The sequence below is a fragment of the Aptenodytes forsteri genome, unplaced genomic scaffold (genome assembly GCF_000699145.1).
Source record: "Aptenodytes forsteri isolate BGI_AS27 unplaced genomic scaffold, ASM69914v1 Scaffold323, whole genome shotgun sequence".
Taxonomy (NCBI): Eukaryota; Metazoa; Chordata; class Aves; order Sphenisciformes; family Spheniscidae; genus Aptenodytes; species Aptenodytes forsteri.
In genome coordinates, this window is record NW_008795323.1 from 164580 (window position 1) to 165679 (window position 1100).

The following is a 1100-nucleotide window of genomic DNA, read 5'->3' on the forward strand; positions in this document are numbered from 1 at the left end:
TTGCTTCCACCCTCTGTAGGCTTCCTTTTTGTGTTTGAGTTTGTCCAGGAGCTCCTTGTTCATCCATGCAGGCCTCGTGGCCTTTTTGCCTGACTTCCTCTTTGTTGGGATGCATGGCTTCTGAGCTTGGAGGAGGTGATCCTTGAATATTACCCAGCTTTCTTGGGCCCCTCTTCCCTCCAGGGCTTTGTCCCATGGCACTCTGCCAAGCAGATCCCTGAGGAGGCCAAAGTCTGCTCTCCTGAAGTCCAGGGTAGTGAGCTTGCTGTGCGCCCTCCTTGGTGCCCTAAGGATCTTGGGAACTCCACCATTTCATGGTCACTGCAGCCCAGGCTGCCCTTGAGCTTCACATTCTCCACCAGCCCCTCCTTGTTGGTGAGAACAAGGTCCAGCATAGCACCTCTCCTCATTGGCTCCTCTACCACTTGGAGAAGGAAGTTATCATTGACGCATTCCAGGAACCTCCCGGATTGCTTATGCCCCGCCGTGTTGTCCCTCCAACAGATGTCGGGGTGGTTGAAGTCCCCCACGAGGACCAGGGCTTGTGAGCGCGAGGCTTGTGGAGAATGGCTACAAAGCCCCTAAACACAGCAGGGCTTTCCATGGAGAAGCAGTTTCCTTCTCCAGAAATCAATCTGCGTTCTTCATAGAGCCACCTGCTCAAAGAATGCTACCTCCCCCTGTTTTGCAGCCACAGTACCAGCATTCTCTGATGTTCTCCTGGCTCCTCCTCCCTGGTCCAGTTGCTCTGTGCTCAGGTTTTCACTGTGATGCAGGTGGGTATGTACAACTGCAATCTGTGAATGCCCCAGCCCTGCTGTTTGCAGTCAGCCTCCAGGAAAGGCTTCAGCCTGCCCCACGTATCTTCTGAAGCCTTTCTGTGTGTCGTGGTTTAACCTCAGCTGGCAACTGAGCACCATACAGCTGCTTGCTCACTCTCCCCCCCCTCCGCAGTGGGATGCAGGAGAGAATCGGAAGAGTCAAAGTGAGAAAACTCATGGGTTGAGATAAGAACAGTTTAATAATGGAAATAAAATCGTAATAATAATAACAATAATAATAAAAGAATATACAAAGCAAGTGATGCACAATGCAATTGC